This window comes from Anser anser (assembly GCF_964211835.1).
Source record: "Anser anser genome assembly, chromosome: 1".
NCBI lineage: Eukaryota > Metazoa > Chordata > Aves > Anseriformes > Anatidae > Anser > Anser anser.
Genome location: NC_139720.1, coordinates 122385065 through 122405362, shown reverse-complemented (window position 1 = coordinate 122405362; position 20298 = coordinate 122385065). Strand labels below are relative to the sequence as shown.

Sequence of the window (20298 nt, the reverse complement as noted above, 5' to 3'; positions counted from 1 at the left end):
ACAAGGAAACATCTGGGGCAGCTTCTGAGTGAAACCACAATTTCAACATCCCCATTCCCACCAGATTCCCAAATCATTGCTGCACCATCTTTTGCACACCACCCCTCAAAAGCACTGTTTTACCTTTCCTGCAGTTCTTTATGCCAGCTAAGACAAGAACCAGGGTATTTCGGCACTCCCAGTGTATGTCGGTGTTTGCTTTCAACTGAATGGCCCTGGCAAGATGAATTATAAACCAGACTGCTTATGAAGATGGGCACATGCTGTATACATCTCTGGGAAGCCTTGAAGGCTTGACCTCATTGTAAGGGCTCCCTATGCTGCTCAGGAAAGATGAATGAGACGCAAACCCATGCCCTTTTGCAGTCCACTTGAATCGAGAAAAGCACATACATTTTCCCTAACCTTCAGTTTATGACATAGGCTTTTTCCTGTATTTCTTTGGAAACAGAGACCCTTTAATCCCTTTCCTGATTTTTGGCCTTGTTTTCTCTTTGGTTTCTGTTCTTATTCTTTTGCCTGAAATTCCTGACCATTTTGCATTCCCATTGTGTAGTCTGTCTTTAGCAAAACAAAAATTAATTACTCTACCAGAAAATTGGAACTGATGTTTATATTCTGTTTTCAGTAAAACTTATTCAAAGTTACTTATTGAAGAAGGAAAAAGATACTAGTGTAACAGCAAAACCAACTATATTTACATTCAAGTAATTTGCTTTTGCTTTAGAATATGTACTGGTTTCCACTGACCAGTGCCATTAGTCTGATCCCAGAGTATAGCTATATACTATGCCAAGAAATTAAAAATATGAATGACCAAAATGACAAACATGCAGAAAGCAGCAAGTAGCACATTTCTAGCAGCAGATTACTCACCTTTTCTGGAGCCCTGGTTTGGACCTGAATCCCCAGAATATTTTTCTCCTTCATTCTCTCATTCAAGTCCGAGCCCCATACTGCTTACCTGGTGAATTCTTACCTGATCACGTTTAGAGTGATAGCTCTAGTCTGCAGTACAGTTAAACTTTCTTAGAATACACCTCTCTGATAAGGCTTAATTCAATTAAAATGACCATTAAGATTAGTGTAAATTGAATTGCTCTATCTCATACTGCTGATAATCTCTTGACACAAAACAACAAATCTGAGGTTTCCAGACAGAATGAGCTATGGTGCTCAGTTGAATACTATTTACATTGCTCCCCTCCCTCACTCTTCAACTCCAAACCTTCACAATAAGCCTTCAACTCCAAGACCTTCTAACAATAATTTTGCTAGAATGCTTGCCAAAGATTTGTTGGTTTGATCCTAACTAGCTAAACAGTCCTGAGTCTGCTTACAGAACGAAAGTTGCAGATGCTCAGTATGATAACACAAACTGACATACTATCCAAGACGTGTACTGTAAAATACACTGAAATAGTCATCAATTCAGTCACAATTACACAAAAATCAATGCCGACACTGGACCTGAATCTAAGCAAAGAAATTATTCAGAGGTTTTTATCTTCAAGCAAAAAGCAATAATACAGTGATAAGTGTAGTTCTTATTTTCTTACTCTTCCTGTTTTCCTTTGCTACCCAGTAGATGGAAACAGTTATTTTTAAACTGCAAGAAAACAGATTTGTGGAAATATCAAGTAATGGTTATATTTAAGAGTTCTAGAAAAACAATTAGTCCTAATTCATTAATTACTATATTTAAAGAGTCATGACATATAAGTAACAATGCAAACAGGAATGAATTCCATTATTTTCATAGTCATTGAAACTTTGATCCAATGCTGTCAAGCCAGTACGGAGTTTCATAAATAATATCAATTTGTGGTTCGTCAAATTTTCTTCTGTCTGCAGTCTCTTTTCAGAGACATATATTTGGAAAATAGGGATTGGTATCTATCTATCACAGACCCTACTACAAATAGATTCAATGATTGCCTCATGCAGTATTTTCACGTTCTATCTACATTTTCAGTTTATGGTCTTTTTTTTTTTTTTTTTTTTTTATACAAAGGGTTTACAAAGATCAGTATATAAAAGCAATTTTAAAGAGACACATCTGAAGTGACATGGGAATTTCACTTTCATTCCTGTGATGCATCATGTAAGGACGAGTGTGATCATCCCCTGATGCATGAACAAATACGTGCTGTGGACATATGACCAGATATAAACAGTCTTGTGACAAAGACTGACTGAATTTTTATCATACAGTTAAGAAAAAGTACCAGGCAGACAATGGATCACATTCATTATTCTAAAGAGTGAAAGTCAACTCTAAAATTACAGGCTGGGCAGCTCTGGCATATCTGAATCTCATTCGTGCCAAAACTTTGGAAAACCTTTTTTATTTTGACAATACTTGATTGCTCCCTAATTTATCTAGTCTTTTAACAGAAGGCTAAAATTGAATTATTGTCTGAAAATATCTATGTAGAAAGAAATCTATAATATCAGAGGCAGCTATCACTCCAGAACTAAAAAAAAAAAAAAAAACAGAGAGAGAGAGAAAAAAAATATATAATAATAGCAAGATGAAGCTGGACAAGCTGAGAATACAAATTGCACATTTTTAATAGTGAACAATGCCAAAAAAAATATTTCAAGTTCTGGTGTTCTCTCCAGATTTTTAAGTCATGATTGGATAGATTTCTGGAAAAAAAAAAAAAAAAAAAAGCTGCAAGGCTAGTTTAAAACAACAGATTTGGTACAAAAGCTCCAAGATATATTACTAAGAAGTCAGTCTACTCAATTTTAACACTAAGAAGTCAGTTCCATTAGAGATTTCACTTGACTTTGGGTCATGTCTTTAGCTCTCTGCAAAGAATTAATGGAATAGTAATTACATAATTATTAAACAACCTAAGACTGACTGAGGTCCATTTACGCTTCGGGCTGAATTTGACTACTTAACAGAGACTGAATTTTTCTGAGACATGTTCCCAGGTCTAGATTAAGAACCAGCATTTTGGGGTTGATAAACTGCCATAAGCACATTTTAAAATAAAGAGACAGACATTCAAACACCATAGGGATAACATCTTACTATGAGAATGTCTTTTTTTATGGAATATTTCCAATGACATCATCCTTGTCAAACATAGCTTACTCTTGGATGTATCTTTAGAATCCTGTTCAAAACATGGTAATGACTCACTAAATGTGACTGCTAAAATGACTGCCCCACATATACAGTGCAATTAAGACTGAGCAATAAGACAACTAACAGAAGGGGTTTGCAGCTTTACAGTCACTTTGAGCTCCCATACCACTAATAGCCTATTTTGCTTTAGCATTCACGTATCTCAACAGAAAACTTTGTGGAGAATTTTATTCCAGTCAGGGAGTGCCAATGGAAAAAAATTAATACAGACGATTGCCTGGGACTTAATGAAAGCTAAATGTAGCACTCCTACTGAACAAGCAGAAGGTAAAGCATTAAGAAGAACAGAGAAACCAGCAGGAATTGTATCTTCCTCAGTTTGCCATCTAAACATGTGTTTTCTACTTTTCCAAAACCAGTTTGAGGATCGGTATTATACCAATTACAAATTTAGGTCCCTGTTGTAAAATGGCCTATCTATTACATGCTTTATGTTAAGCATATGAGTAATCCTACTGAATTTAAAGTTAAATGTCTGCAAATACTTGTACAACAAGGACTTAAGACATGCCTACAGTTATATTTTGAAAGTATGAGCTGTTTAATTCTCTCTTCAGTTCTACAGCCAGTTTTGCAAACCTTTAAACATGTAGAAAATGAGTGGAGGTAGCTATAAGACAACTTGATAAATTGTTAATCATACACAAACATTTCAGAGCCTTTTTTTTTTTTCCTTTTCATTGATCTAAAATAACAAGTATGTCTAAAAGCAAAGAGCGCAATCTTACATTTCTATCTTTTAAAACAAGGTGAGATTCTAGCTGTAAATGGACACAAAAATCTTCACCACTAAGTAGGTCAAAAGGTGTGAAGAAAGTTTCCAGTCACTGGAAATGCTGACATACTGCTCCAACCAACTGCTCAGTTTTAGGTGTCTGCTTGAGAACTATACTGAGAATTAGTAAAATGCAGTTATTGGTCTCCTTTTCTGTGTTTTTGCTCCCTGCTCCTCCTTATTGCTCCTCAACCACTATTTTTTACTTCTTTTAGGTAGCAACTCAACCATTCTTTAGTTCAGACAGGGCATGGGGCCTGCAGGCCCAGCCAAGGAGTGAGCAGAAGCAGGGGCCTCAAAGAGGCTGAAGGACTCCGACACATGGATGAGGCCAGGCCCTATGCCCTGACAGCACTGAATGCCCCCTGCTTGCTCTGTTTCCTAGCGGGGTCATTTGGCACAGACAGCATGGTCTCCATGGGACAGTGCTCCCAGGGAAATGCTCTGATTCAGTGGGAATGGGAATCAAGCATTAATGCACTCACTCACACGCTGCTTGCCTTGTTACCTTAACTAGCACAGCTTCACAGCACCCCAGCAGACTAATAAGTCGCATAATGCACATCTCCCACCAGTAAAGAAACAATCATTTTTTCTCACTCCCCTCAATATATCCGCTACCTTCCAACTCACACATGAAGTGGAGGTTATAACTCTCCATAAAACAAAGGTTTGGCTGTGTCCTTGTACTCTCTCTGTAGTATGCTTGCATTGAATGGCAAATGGAAATGAGAATGTCATTTTAGCTAGAAACAGACTACCTGGAAGATCTCTGAGAATACCAAATGATGCCCTTTTAAGTGGATCAATGCCTGGTGTACTGTAACTGTCAACCCCGTCCTCCCCCCATTTCGGGAGTAGACTTACCGAAGTGAATACAACAGGCGTTAAAGAACATTAGCATCTAAAAGCTTCTCTTTTCCCAAAAGCTACCAAGTATTGACCAGGAAAAAAAAAAAAAAAGCAGGTACTGACAGCTCACTTTCTTCTTCAGACTAGGGCATATATTAAGTAGGTTTTTAAGCACCTTTGGCAAGCTGTCAGCATTAACTGACTTTCAATACTTGCCTTAAAGAAAATGTGATGGAAAACCTGCTGTGCCTTTCTGTAAAGCTTGATCATTTATTGCTGAAGAGAACTGATGACTAGCAGTTTATTTACTTATTTATATTCTCATTGGAATTAAGCCAATATCTTCCTAATTGAATTTTTTGCAAAATAACTGTATGTAGAAATATCAGATCAAAAATGTTCAGTTGATTTGACAGGAGCCCTCTTTCTCCTTGCCAGTAGTGACGGGAACACCTTGGAATGTGGAAGCTTTCCTATCGCAAGAACCTTGTTGAAACAGTTGCTGCTCTGCAAAAATATTGTGTTTTAACAACAGGGAAAAAAATAACTCATTTCATATTGATGATTTTCTTCCCCAACCAGCTTGTTTTGTTTGTTTGTTTGTTTGTTTTATTTTTCCACAAAGCCACTTAGTCTTGGGCTAATGTTGCCATTGAGGTTTTTTTTGTTGTTGTTAGAATAAACCACAGTACCAGGCAATGGCAGCAGAAAAAAAATATATATATCATCAAAGCTCTGTATTAATGTCTTTAAACAAATATTTGCAGCATAGTTAAAAGTTCTTGAAGAATTTTGATTGCTTAATTTGTATCTTCCTAAATGTTCACAGTATTTTGTGTTTAATTATATTTGCTTGAGATCCATTTGATAGGAGACACATCTAAGAATGACTTACTGAGCAGTGGCATAGCAAATATTTTAAGGCTACCCTTATTGACAAGAAAATACTTATCAGCTCTGTAGAAGCGACAGAAATACAGAGGGATACATGACTATACAGGAAATTTCCCTTTTGAGACATGGACTAACTTCAAAATCTAAAAAAAAACCCATAAACTACTTACTGAAAGGGAAAGGGAAAGAGAACAGTTGTTATGTTTGGCTTCTCTGTTCTGTATAGCACAGGAATCAAAGTGAATGTGAGATTAAAGATATGCCTTAGTTTTAACCATTTTATGCATATGGGATGTGACAGACATTTAGAAGAAGCCTGAATTTACAATATCTACTGTCTTAGATTTCAAATGTGTATATGGTACTATCTAAAGTTATTTCTTCACTTCATTTTCCTTATTGAATTTGTTTTCTTATATAGCCTTGGTTTTAAGCTTTCAAATATAGAAGTAAATGGAAAATGGAACAAAATGAATCATGAGTTTGCAAAAAGAAGATTGCACTAGATTACCTGATATCCTCCTCTGAGAAGATAACTGAACTTCTAGGCAAAGAAATGAAATGGATTTAGTCTCTGAATGTCAGCATTTGACAGTGACTCAAGTAGCTAAACTCTGGCTGACTAGCAGTGGAAGGCAGCTACAAAAAAAGGCAAGTTTAATGGAAGTCAACCTTGAGAAAATACAAATTCATAAAAGAATCACAAGGCCAGTAAGAACAAGGGCAAATGTCAATTAATGCAACAAAAGAGAATCACTTGCTGATATTTACTTGAGTAGCTTTTTAAAAAGCAGACCTGGGACAGAAGGCATTAGTGACGTTTGCACAAACAGCTCATGCCAATGACATCAAATAACGACCAAAAAAAAAAAAAAAGAGAGAGAGAGAATCACTGTCAGGAAAGACAGAGATTGAAATCTTAGACAAAAAGAATTAGACAATGTTCAGGACCATTTAAATAGAAACGGACTGAAATTCAATAGCAGAGAACGAAGAATCAACAAATATGGAATTTCTGCTAAATGCTGTGGAGTCAAGAATTTTTTGAGCGCCTTAAGGGCAAACCCAGATTTACCAGTGGAAGGTGGCTATAAGAATAGAGAAATGCAATAATTAATTATATCAGATGATACACTTTCAAGTCAGATGAAGCAATAGTAATATTGTTAACAACTGAGCTAGTCTGCAATGAACCAGCAATGTTAGGTTTGAACAGCAACTCCCTGTTCCCCGCCAGACATCAGTACTGCTTTATCACTGGACACAGCTACCTTGCCATGATCGAGCTCTAACCCTATGGATTGGGAGTCACCATTCCAGCAAACCTCGTGTGCATGTATATATATATATATACATGTGTATTTACACAAATATAGAGATGCACAGATTTGACAAAAATGCAGAGAACTTTGGAGGATGTGTATATAAGGTAAAGAGAAAATCTGACCTGTGAATATTATCCGGTTAACTGATTCTGGAACGTACAAAGTTATCCAAGATATGCGCTGCAACACATTCTTACAGTACAGATTATTTCATGATATGCTGCTTACAGTAAATGCTAGCATGTGAAATGAGACAGCAAACTGGTATATCCAAAATCAGCTATTGCTTTCTGAATATATTAACATCTAGTCTGTATTCCTTTAAAATGGACAATTGTTGACATTCCAGATGTAAAAATAATTAAGTTCCATTTTCAACTTCAATCTGTTTGTGGATGACTGTACTGAATGGCATCACACTCAGGATTTCAATGGCCTTAGTAAAATGAGAAATGTTTGAGGATGTCTCTCATGCCTGAAGTCATTTCCCTCAATTTTCGTCTGCTTTAATTTGCCCTGGCAAGAGGCTATACTGAATAAAGGACAGTCACTGTTGCACACATACACTGTCAATTCTCTTATCAAACACTTATTTCCAGTTATTTTTATTTTTTTTATACAACAAAAATTTCTGTATTTTACTATTATATTCCTTTATAGTTAGGGTCAACCCCTCTCTCTCCAGCCCAATAGATCTATTAAAAATCTAGAACTCTTTCACCTTTACTGTAGATCATCAAATGTCTTTATTATGACCCTACGAGCTATTATGAATGTTTTCTACTGATCCACTTAACTTCAAAAACTAAAATAGCCAGGTCTGTTTTAGTCTCCTGACAGAACTGAAATATTAGGATAATATAGGTATGCATTCCTAGTTTTTCTGTCTTCACAGATGCTCTTGAAATGATCTACCCACAGGTAGGTCCATGAGAGCAGAAGTTACTCTAAACCAGAGTGCAACACCTTGCAAACTCAAGCCCTTAACTGAAGATCAAGCCATTAACTAAGGACAGTTGTGTCCTGGATAGTTAACAGCAGTGAGATTTCCTGCCCTCTAGAGCTGATTTAGGCTTACTCTGGCACTTATGCATCTCTCTTAGTGTGCTTGTTTCCTTCTTTTTAGTACTGTAAATAGTCTACATACTTTTGGTGGATTCATATTTGTAGGTTAGTAGTGAGAGAAATGACAAAACCTCAAATCTGTTGTTTTTAAGCACAATGGTTGTGTTTATAGTCCATTAAACTTTCTGCCAAAAAGTTTTAAACTTTGTTTTCAGGGTGCTTTCAGTGATGTAGTGTCCACCTTTGCTATCATGCATTTTTTTTTTTTTGGCAGAAACACTTTTTTTTTTTTTCCTGACAAAATTCCTTCTCCAATTCATATTCTTCATTGAAAAATCCCTTAATGCTTGTCATCAGCTTGTCAGCTGCTTAAAACCAAGCTTTTTACAGCAATCAGTCAATGTCTTGAAATCAATTATGGGTAATCTAAAAATATTTCAAATTAAATATGTCATTATCACTTAGTCCAATTACTTCAATTGATTTTATAAAAGATTTAAAAGTTGGTAAAAAGTCTGAATCGATTTTATGTAACTGTGCTGTATTAAGTAAATAACTGTTTTTAAAGGTTTCAGGAAGGTAAAAGTGAACTATTCCCCCCTGTTGCCATTAAGCTGTTTTTAATGACAAACTTCACCCACAAGGGACCACAAACACAAGTGAGATACAAAAATATCAATTGTAGTTTGACAGAGACACGAGGAGAGCAAGCAGATCATGAAAAATTTAGATCGAAATTTCTTTCACTTTGATCCTCCTCTTTAGAAGATACCAGAGACAGCTATGTTGTGCAGCAAATGCATTTAACTAACAGCTAAACCAATGCTTAAACCAACAATGTTTGTATAAATTTTCAGTAATCAGACTGGGGTGTTTTGGTAACTGGGAAAGTTCACCCAGGCCTCTGAGCTCCATGTGGAAATTAATCTACACAATGCAATTTTATTACACTGTTATGAAATCAAAAGTAAATTTCCATAAAATATTCACATATAACATTTTCCGATTCTCTTTGGGGGACAGCTATGCAGACCAGCCTTTTACATAAGGTATTTTAACTCTTGCACACAAAAGATTTTAAATTTTGTATTTAAGAAAATGTTGAGGGTGAATCCATTTTAAAATACACCACTTATCTCCCCATACAATGACTGATCATTTCATCTTCATCCAGGCACAGCTCTGCTTGATGTCATGGCAAAGGCTTCACAAAGGCTCCATGATCAGCTTTATGCAGAACAAAACTAAGAAAGGCTCTTTACCTCTCAAGAAAATCTGCTACAACTTGTTCTTTGCCATTAAAATTTATAAAGCTACAACTTCTGCTTTCTCTTCCTTGTACCATTCATAATTAGTCATAATATTTTTTTCCCCTTTCTCTCATTCTCTCCTTTCCTAGATATTTCCTTTTATGCCATCCCCTTATTTAGTTTGCTCCTGACTGCTAAAAAGTATGTAACAATTTTGTTCAATTACAAAATACAAAGAAATAAAATATAAATATATTTTTAAACATGGATATGTTTAAAAAAATATCTCAGTTATTAGAATAATAAAGTCCTTCATTTGTTAAGGATTGTTTATGAAGCAAGAATGGAAAGCAGTAAAAAGAGTGATACAAGTTGGTGTTCTAACCAGCATGATGCTGATCACTTATATCACTGCTGAAGTTATTTTTCCTTGAGACAATCAATGCATGTTTTTTAAATAATGATTTCTTTTAAAAATAAAATGAAGTATGAAGAAATCTCATGTTAGGATGTCATTCTGAATCACTGAACCTGAAGGAATAAAAATTTTTATAAAGCTGGCATCGGAAAGAACTAATAAGTAACTAATAAATAGTGAAGTTCCTTCAGTTCCCTGCTCTGTCAGTTGTCCATTCCAACTGTAAAACCTAATACCCTTCAATTATTTTACTTGATTGTGTTGTTGTCTTTTCTATTTGGTAGCAAGGTTTCCCATTTGTTGAATGAGAAACTGAGTTATGCAGCTTGAGCAGTGATTCACAAAGCAAAATCTGTAAATGAAGTGAAATATGGGATTAAATCTAGGCCTCAGTTACAGAAATTCCCACCAATGCCTAAACTTTGTGTTTGCCTCCACCTGTGGCATGTATATGTTCTCCATACAGAAGCAGCTGGGGCGTGACCTAGTGCTGATTCAAGTCAGGGAAACTTTGCTTTGGCTTAAACAAACTGCAGCATGGATCAGTTCTCAGTCATTGCTAAGGGTGATGTTGCAGTTCACAGACAACTGAAAAGATTACTCCTAATTAAGTTTTTGGTACCTCAGAATGAAGTATTTTCCCAGATAACAAATACCATAAAACTGGATTTATTTCAAAACATACTGTATGCTTTTGTCCATTTGTCTTCCTTGTATTTACTGTCTCCAGTGATTTATTTCACTATATACTCCTTTCAGAACTAATTATATTAAGAAAATAGCTATATTACCATTCAGTGGCTGCCCCTTCTCCATTAAATACTTTTCATTTGTGTTTTTTGTTTGTTTGTTTATTTTTCCCCCACCTAGCAGAAAAACATAAAACATACTTGCTAGTGTCTGTTTGACATAGGAATTTGGGTTCAGGCAACTGAAAAATAATGATATGCCCTTAAAACTTCCTATGCCTTTGTCAAATTCATGCTGGAAATTTCAGGAGTTAGGCTTTCAGCAAGAAAACCTAGGAAGCACTAGTAAGCACTGATGGATGAGACCAGAAGAAAGAATAAGCCTGAGGTTGCGAGTTGTCTTCTGTATAAAGGCTCAGGTGAGTTCTAAATTTGGTCTGCTATCTACTGCATTCCCAATTGGGAATCAGTATGTTAGCTTGCTATTCTGTGTGCTATTTTTCGTCTTTAGCAGGAAAATATTTTGAATGTTCTAGTACATGTCTCTCCAGTTTCTAGAAATATTATGATTTCTTCTGGTATTTTTTGTCCAGTATTGCTATGTTAATTCTAGGATATAATTACTAATAGATAGATTCATTTCTCCCAACATATCTATATTATATATATATATATATTTTACTATTTTACCACAATCAGATAACATTAACAGCGAAGGTCATGAAGTTTGTCTTCACTGTTAAATAAACTGCTAACAATATTTGCTTTTACTATCCTAGCTTTCTTGATTAATTAATCTGCAGTTCTATTCTAGTTTGAACGTTAGGCTTCCTAACACATAGCTGGGACTGAATCATCTGAATTGTTTCTATTTGTCACAGTCCTTTCCCTCAGAGACATTATTTTTAAGATTCGTAACCTATCCGGATGTAGTGAATTGTGCTGTATACCTAGTTCTAGAAGAATTGTTTATGTATGTTCAATAGCCCCTCTGCAATATTTAGATACAGTATGTAAAAGAGACAAAAAAGTCTGGATTATATACATAAAAGCCTGGATTATACACATCTTTGTGAGACTGAATACAAACTATTTATTGCTTCATGAACACAGTGTCCTGCAGGGAGTATCACAAATGATGTGCATGTCCTTGAATCCTTTAGATTTTGCATTTAAAATAGAATCAAAATAAGCATAAAATGATACACAGTCAAATATCTCTTCATCAGCTGTGGGCCTAGGGAGTCTCCTGCATGATGCTTTTTCCAGCAAAAACTTGGTAGTTAAGTTACCTTACCTACAAGTTATCTATAAGAAATGAGTTTGCAACATGCAGACTTCAGCTGATGCGATTAGTATACTTATTTCTTGTTCTTTTGAAATTCCAGTTTTAATCCTTACCTGTAAGAGGATACTAAGCAATTTTTTTTGTTTTGTTTTCTTATTGTAATCTGTATTAAGCCCTGTTCTTCAGCCTCTGATCTCTTTTGAGCAAATACTTTTTTTTTTAAAAATGGGAAAACAAGGTCTAGTTGGAAATAAATAAATAAAAATGGAAATAAATCACACTTCAGTTTCAAATGCAGGGCCACACAAACACTGGGACTGATGCGACCAAATGCAGAGCAGTATCCACCTCTTAGTCACCCAAAGTTCCACTTTCAGCTGGTGGAGAGGAATGAGCGCAGTTGGCTCAGGACTGATCTCTGTAACTCTTTATCTGAACTAAGCATCTGGGCTCCCTTAATAATATTAGCCTAGAGCAGATATCTATTGTCAAATGAATCATTTCTTTGAAGTCTCTTTGAAGGGCTTATTTCTCTCCACTGAATAAATGGGAGCCTGAAGTGACTACCTTGGAGGTACAGCTTTATGTTATAGACTTCTACGGTAAGGAGAAGACCATCTCACTTCATGCTCCTTTACTGGATAGAGCAGAATTATGAAATTTATCTGAGAGCAGGGTATGCCTAGATAACCTACCTCCCCCTGCCATCCAAATGTTTTCAGTGGTCCACAATACACAATAAAAGGAATACCTGCATCCCAGGCACTGCATACCAAACACCCTTGTGTTATTTATTGTGACTTGTCCCAGTTGCTTTTCAAGACCACCTATAATTTCTCCTCCAAAACATTCCATTAGTATGGTGGGGGGAAAAAAAAAAAAATCGGCCACCTCTCTTGCCAACAAGTTGCTCAATTATTGCCATTCTGGTGTCCTGGGGAGAAGTAGCCTCTACAAATCCTAGGGCACTAAAGTCAGGGAAGACTTCTCCCAGCATCCTGTGTGTGCGTGCATATTGCTGCTTTCCATTCCCAGAGGTAGAAGCACTTCATCAGGGCTCTGTGCAGAATGATAATAAAATTTAATTTGGGAATTCTCCATTAAATGCTACTCTACACTGTAAATTAGGTTCTCTTGTTAAATTGTTAATTTGTATTGAGTCAGTGTGTCCTAAAGGCAGCAACACCTGAAAGCTTGTAAAATTGACTGAAATGTGAAAGGTAGAAATAAATAGTATGAAAGTCTGCCTAAACTGGACCGAATTTCCACTGCTAAATTTTTGAAATTATCTCCATTACTTACACTTCATTAAGCACTCATTCCATCCATGTCCCACAATTCAGCCAACAGGGTGAATGTACTCTGTGTGTGTCTGTTCACGTACCCAGTTAGTACAGATGGCCAACGACTGTTTCTCAGTACAGAGTTCATTTGTTCGAGCTATCTTTTCTTTTCTTTCTTTCTTTTTTTTTTTTTTTTTAAGCTTTATCAAATGAAATTCAGACTCTTTGCATGTTTGTATGGACAGAAGGTCCACAGTCTAACAAACATCCAGTAAAAACCTCTAGGGAAAATCCCTCATAACTTATGTTGGTGCAAGTCCTTCTTAATGAAGGACTTGAAAATAACCTCTGAAGCTGTTCTGCTTCAATAAACCCAACCTTTTCCAGTGGAAAACTGTTCTGCCAGAAAATGTTAAACCAGTTTTGCAATATAATGCAATTCACTCTGAATGTGTGGGATTCATTACAACAGGGATTAAAATGACAGCTTAGTGTCATGTGAAGCATGCAGCAGGGGATTTTAGCCTGAGTTCAGTTGCTGGACACTAGGCCAGCTAAATTGTACTTATTGCTGAGCTACAGTAATACATATAGCTTTGGAATAAAGGGGCATGAGGATTAAGAGATATCCTTCAGAGAGACTTAATAATACAGAGATTTTATCACACACACACACACACACGCACACACAAAACCCTAAAAATTGAGACCTACTGGGAAATTTATAATCATAGTGGAGAAATGGCAAAACACAAATAAAAAGTAAAATTTTAACCATCATAAAAAAGCCCATTGCACTCATATAGCACAGATGTTACACAAATGATAAGCAGCTGGTTTTAGGTAGACTAAATTCTAAATGATCCCACTGCTATCAGTCAACACCCTTCAAATAAATTCAGTGGAAATGACAGTAAGCAAGAGGAAGCTCCTGGGGAAAACAAAACACCAGAAAACAAAAACACAACAGTTCATGCACATAAAGGGTTAAGTTGCACCACAGGAAAATATTTGCAGAAGTGGTATGATAAAAATCCCTAAAATTACTTTTCAGACTTTAAAGCAACAATATTGAGGGTCTCACACAGAAAATCCAGAGGAATATTCTAAAAGGACGTGAATAATTCATGGTTTCTGAGGCAGACATGAGACAGATGATTGGAGAACAATGAGGTATCCAGGTGTGCTCCTGCCAAGCACAGTGACATGAGCACACTGTAAATCTGCCAGAGAAAAGCATATTCTCATCTGCATCCCACCAAAACATACTGTGAACTGGCTTCTAGAAGACGTGTACCTGTTTTAACATCAAAAAGATGAAAAGCCCAGAGAAGGAGACTGGCTATTAAAATATCCTAGACGTTCACAGAAAATAAACGTTCCCTGGCTCCAGCATGTATTAGGATTGACCTTAAGGTAATTGCATGGTTCAAAATAAAATGAAATAAAATAAAATGAAATAAAATAAAATCAAAATAAAATAAAATAAAACAAAATACAATAACAACAAAAAATCCTTTACTGTTCCTTCATTTCCCTGTATCTCCCTAACTTTACTCCCCCTTTCCCTCCCCTCATATACACTGAGTGACACATTTTCTGAAAACGTGGTAGTAATTCTTTTATCTGGAAAATAACTATCTTTGTTGCAGTGCTTGATTGTTGTTGCTCACAGTGAGGGATTAAGTATAAACTGGGTTTCCTACTGTAAAATAGTGCAATCAAAGCTGACATAAATTTCAAGATGTATTTTAATGAGAAATACTACCAGAAAATAATATGTTCTAGGGTGATACTACTGACAGGCAGATATAAAACTGTAAATACCTTTACTATATGCCTTACACGTTATACCCTACCTTTTCAGTCCAGAGGGAACAGGCGGGTCAAGCACTTAAGATATTGAACCTTTCCAGTATTCAGCATCTGTCAGGATGCCTACTTTACCCTGAATGATTCCCCTCCCACTTTCCTCTCCAAAATGCCTCCTGGCATTGTCAGCTCATGAACATGTAACCCAGTTTAAAAGCTGGTCTACACAGGTAACAAAGCTTGTTCTGATTTCCTCTGAGACATTTTTACGCTTGGAAACATTCTGTCGTAAGTACAACATATGTCAAACCCTTAACATGAATAAAAACACTAATTCAGCAGATTCTGCCTGCAAATTAGGTCTGGAAATAGGAGAGAATGTGTAATTATTACTATGAATTTCCAAAAGTGTTTTTTTTTTGTTTGTTTGTTTGTTTGTTTTTTTGGTTCAGGCATATGCTGGTTTCTTTTCTAAAACTGTTGGGCATAATTTCATCTGCTGCACAGGCCATATTTTACAGCTAAACAGTTGAAATAAATGAACATGCTATAGATTTGCTGCCTCTGGCAACTTGAAGACACAATATGACAATCCAACTGTTTTGTAAGGAGGCATATATGGCAAAGCAGTAAAAAAATGCTAAGTACAGTGTTCACTCAACCTAAATTTATATGGATAATATGATTAAATATATTACAGATACACAGCCTTTAGGCACACATGTAGCTAATATGCACAGACATATATTGAAACTAAAACAAAAAATCTTTGCTACTATTAATTTATAATTCATTATTAATATGAAAATATTAATATGATTAATATTACTTACAATACTGGGTCAGCTTACGTTTCAACATTTTCTTCATCTTGGAAGAACAGATTTTTAAAAAATTTCCTCTGAAACCAATGCAGTATTTTCAAATTTACATCTAAAGACATTTTTTATAATTGGTGATGAATGCTCAGATTTATTAAAAATGAGTTAATTTTATTTCTCCTTTTACCAAGTAAGTCTGATCAGATAGCAGTGTGTAGTAACTGAAGTCCTGTCTCCCTTTTGCTCCTACATTGGACTCCTTCCTTCCTAACATCTCAGAAGAAGTCCCAGATGAAGTGTCTGCACCAAGCCAACAGAGAGGACCACAATACAACTGAAACCATAACATTTTTTTTTGCATATGCCATGTGCCTGGAGAGCCTGCACTCAGGTTTGTAGCATATGCTGACACAGCTTACTTCTCAGTGCTAGCCACATCAGCTAGAGGGATATAGAGGCACTTCAGCATATGCCAAAAGCACACTTCCGTGTTGGTCTGTGGTTGCAAATGCCAACGTGAGTAATATGGCCTCATCTGAGGCACTGACAGGAAACGATAGCTCAGCTTTACACTGCTGCAATTAAGATACCCATCCCTCTCTTCAGACAAAGACTCTCAATACCTTTCATATCAGTTCTCCCTCCCGTGAGTAGAATTAAATCTCCCTCCTAAGCTGTACTTTCTCAGAACGGCTTCCTCAGCTGTGCGCAGTGCTGTTAGAAGACACCACCTTGCCTCAGCCAGCACTGGCTGGGGTCTCATCCTCACAAGTAGATCCCTCCCTAAGAAACAGCAAAATACATCTCAATGACCAGCTCACACCGTCCCAGCTCCTTCATAAGTTTACAGACACTATCACTGAATTGTGGAAATTAATCTTGAAATAAACTCATTATTTGAAATTCACAGCTACAAAATCTCTTGAAAGATGACAGCATGAAGACTGTGAGCTTGAAGTCTGCTATGAGATCTGTTGCTAAAAATGCATTAGCGGCCCCATTATAAATTAGATTTTCCTGGTTTTCCTTTTGATCTCAGCATTTGTTATGTTTGAAGACTAACCTGTATGATGTAGATCATCAGCAGCCCTTCTGTGTACAGGCTTTAGACTCAATAACCTTGAAAGGTTCCTCCGGCAGATGCTGCACAGGCAAGGGCAGGACTTGGGATGACACAGCCCACCAAGACGGAGCTACCTTCGGGGTGCCCTCAAAGGGTGGAATTCCTTGCTGTGTCTTGGCTTGAGTCACCGTGCTGTGCAGGTTGACCGAAGCACCACAACAGTGTGCAGCCTGCTGGTTTTCCCCACTCCCTAAATCTTACAGAACGAGCAGTGACACTGCAGGCTCATGCAGAGATAAAGGGAGCAAAAGAATTCAAGTGCTGTACAAACTCAAAGACACACTAGCACATACACACTAGCAACTAAATGGCACCCACCACAAGTACCAAATTTGTGTGTAATAGCTTTGATAGGACTGAGCAGAGATGTAAGAAGAGGCATAAACAAAGGAGCTACCTACTCTCGGTGTGGACTCAGACTCACCATCACCTGCCTGGGGACCACAACCCCCCCAACAGTGGGGATGCCCCTGATGCCAGCTGCCAAAGAGGAGATTCAACCTGCTGTGGTTCAAACACAGTGAGGACATTAAAGGGGAAACTGATACCAGAGGGGTGGCTCACAGGACATGGACAATAGTTGTGCACTCCTGTTATTGAGATTAATTAAAGAATTAATCAAACATAATTACTTGTCTAGCTGCAGTAGAGAAGAACTAAACAAACATTCATTTTCTTGTCTTTTTTTTTTTTTCTTTTCTTTTTCCTCCCTGTTTTCACTTGACTTTTGTCTTCCCTGAGTGATTGCATGGTTACTCCCAGAACACAAAAGAAACCCCAGGCACCCCCTTATTGGTGCATCACATCTTCCAGCCTAAATCATACCCCAAGTCCATGTTTCCATTATTTGAAAATGAGGTATCCTGTGATTAGAAACCTAACAGGAAACCAAACAATGAAAACACTCTAAACTACAATGGAAATAAATTAAAATTTAAGACATGGTATTCACTTCTTGACAACCAGCAACACTTCTGCAATTCATGTCTCACCTTACATTTTTTCACATGATTTTATAAAAAACTGCTGCCTGAGGGAAGAAGAGGGGCAAATTTGATTGCAGGAAAATTTGCTGCATAATGAAATCAGACTAAGGCTCATGTTCATAACTAAATAATGATCTATCATGCAAGTGCACTTACAGTTTGTTTTAAACTCTCTGAATAATCTACTAGTTGCCAACCTCATTGACGTTAACAGACATAAGATACCAATTGTGATGTCAATCTGTACGATGTCATTCTACGTGGATAATTATGCAAAATTATATTGAAGATGTCTCATATGGCAACATGCTGTATTGCAATATATTTGTATCTGAGTTTGTATTGGCACACATAACTTTTCTGAGGGTGTTCATGTTGCCCAGCCTGGATATATAAATGAGAATACCAACTAATCTTCATATCAAATAGGATGCAAAGGGAAGAATTTAGACTTTGTCTTAACTATGGGGACTAAGAAATATTTCCTGAACCTGGAGTCCCTTTGAGCACATGAGTAGATCTCAACTCCATATGAGAGTAAGACCCATGAGTGTATAGCTCCCCCTTTCCTACTACTCATCCATTTTCCCAGGAGGCAAGGACCTCTGGTCCCATGGAGACCACCACACACACAAGGCAGCTAGATCCCTTGTCTGCGCAGCCAGGGAGCCACAACACCACAGCCTACCTCACTGCAAACCTGCTGCATAGTTTAGATACGGACTCGGGATGGAAACTCTTCCCCCTCCGGTAACTGCATAGGAAGCCCAGTATCCCAATGTAGGCATTTAAATAATACGCCTGAAGCTGGATGATGCAAATTCCTCTCTGATCCCTTTATTCATACCCACAAATGCACCCATTGTTGCTCATTAGCTGTAATTTGAGAGCCGAGTTTCCGAACAGAGCACATGAGAGTGTGAATTGCCTAGAAATTTAGTGCTTCCCTGAATACTTGCATATGCAGTTACTGTTCATCAACTTCATCGACCACAGCACCTGCATACAAAATCATAACCAACACCACACGTCACACCACACCGATCCTGCACAGATTGTTTTTATCCACAGGGTTTCATATTCAAAAATCTTGTACAGCACACAAAGACAAGGCCTAGCCTGAGATTAACTCCTGTTAAGAAGCTTGTGTCTTATGCATAGCATAGTTATCAGTTACAGGTTCAGTGACCGTTATAAAAGCTTTCAGCAGAACAGATAATTACAAAAATTTACTTTCCATTTATTTAAATTTTTATTTTGCTTTCCAGACTTGTGTATGGAAAGTTATGTTTTAAGCAATAACTATCACAATTATAATAATGTCATAAAACTGTAAAAGAAGAAAAAGAGAGAAAAAGAAAGAAAAAGAAAAAGAAAAAGAAAAGAAAAAGAAAAAGAAAAAGAAAAAGAAAAAGAAAAAGAAAAAGAAAAAGAAAAAGAAAAAGAAAAAGAAAAAGAAAAAGAAAAAGAAAAAGAAAAAGAAAAAGAAAAAGAAAAAGAAAAAGAAAAAGAAAAAGAAAAAGAAAAAGAAAAAGAAAAAGAAAAAGAAAAAGAAAGAAAAAAGAAAGAAAAAAGGAAAAAAAAAGGAAAAAAAAGAAAAAAGAAAAAGAATTCATGCTCAATCATTACACAAGTAGTACTAATTAAAAGGAACTGTTTTTCTTTCCACTTTTGTTTAAAAAATAAAATAAAATAAAATTAAAATTAAAAAATGCTATATGGAAGTTCAATTCTTCTCTAATTCCCTCTTAAGAGGAAGTTTCCATTTGACCCAGCTGCCTGCACATGAAATATTTAATAACTGGCATGATTGGCTTTATTTAGAATAAAAAGAATATCTGTTTGTCATTAGTACTGCAGGGAGCATAAGGCAATGCTCGCTCAGATCAAGTCAAAGTTTAAAGGTTTCTTTGTCATTCTAATGGCCTCCTGCTAACTAAACTGTATATTAAAATTCAAAATGATCCAAAGAGAGAGAGAATATCATAGTAGTATCATTACTTAAAGAAAGATTTATCCCAAAAATTCTTTTAAAATTACATAACTATACTGTTTTAATTGCTATAAGGTGAATTCAGTTGTCTAGCAATGGAAAATAATGCTTCCCAATATCTCAATAAAGCATGAGTTTAACACCATATTTACAAATTACAGACAGGACTAGCTTTATTTTAAATTATTTACAAAGTATTTCTAAAATACTTTCTTAATAAAGTTCTTTATTTCTGAACACTTTTTATTAATGCGAAAAGTGAAATAAAAAACAAACGGACTGTAAATAATGGTCACTCTAGGAAGCCTTTTTTAAAGATAGGAAAAAATATCCTCTGGTATATATAACAGTGTACACTACAACATAATAGCCTAGAAATTAAATAGCTTCCCTTGTTTCTCATTTGGCAATAAGAAAATGTCTCATTTTGATAATGTTAAAATTTTGTGTTACTAGTGGATTCATAAAATAAGGAATTTGAACTTACATTTTCCTTACACATCCAGAACTTCACACTGGAAAAAATCATTCGGTTTCAGAAGAAACCAAATTTTGGTGAGA

At 36.2% G+C, this 20298-nt stretch overlaps 1 protein-coding gene across 19 annotated transcripts in view; it reads right to left on the bottom strand.

Annotated features, from left to right (window-relative positions):
- Positions 1-20298, bottom strand: part of DMD (dystrophin) — a 1241706-nt gene that overhangs the window by 1018643 nt on the left and 202765 nt on the right. Inside the window, exon 1 of one of the 19 annotated variants that reach the window (XM_083850705.1) lies at positions 877-914. The exons of the other annotated variants lie outside the window; for them this stretch is intronic. The gene's annotated coding sequence lies outside the window, so the exon portion shown is untranslated. Of the gene's footprint in view, positions 1-876; positions 915-20298 lie in introns of those variants that run through there. 19 annotated transcript variants of the gene reach the window in all.